Source organism: Pteropus vampyrus, unplaced genomic scaffold (assembly GCF_000151845.1).
Source record: "Pteropus vampyrus isolate Shadow unplaced genomic scaffold, Pvam_2.0 Scaffold618, whole genome shotgun sequence".
NCBI classification, from domain to species: Eukaryota; Metazoa; Chordata; class Mammalia; order Chiroptera; family Pteropodidae; genus Pteropus; species Pteropus vampyrus.
This window is the reverse complement of record NW_011889399.1, coordinates 100,951-101,352: the sequence shown is the minus strand read 5'-3', so window position 1 is coordinate 101,352 and position 402 is coordinate 100,951. Positions and strand designations below refer to the sequence as shown.

General features: G+C 37.3%; 1 protein-coding gene across 1 annotated transcript in view; it reads left to right on the top strand.

The window, feature by feature from the left end:
• Positions 1-402, top strand: part of ZNF280B (zinc finger protein 280B) — a 9,079-nt gene continuing 8,677 nt past the window's right edge. Inside the window, exon 1 of the mRNA XM_011384714.2 lies at positions 1-62. The gene's annotated coding sequence lies outside the window, so the exon portion shown is untranslated. The remainder of the gene's footprint in view (positions 63-402) is intronic.

Sequence of the window (402 nt, the reverse complement as noted above, 5' to 3'; positions counted from 1 at the left end):
GATGTGATCTTCTCCTGCCTGGAGTTATCTAAAGTTCTTAGACGTTTCAGTGCACACCTGAGGTAAGATGAGAGAAGTCTGTCATGAGGACCAAGCTTGTATCTTTTTTTCCTTCAATTTTTTGCTCGTTCTCTCCTGTGCTAAACACTACTATTTAGACACTGTTTCCCAAATGTATATTATATACAGCTGAATGTGTATGGTAAATTCAGGCCAGTCATTGATTTAGATAATTTTGGAACCCTCTGAACTGCTTCCTTAAAAAAAGTGAGGGTGGTGGTGACATTTTTTTCCACCTAAAATAAAGGTAGGCGCACCATAGATTTTTAAGCTATGTTAAGCTGATTTCTTTAACCATGTTCTGAGGCTAAAATGGGCTGATACACATATCATAAGATTTCA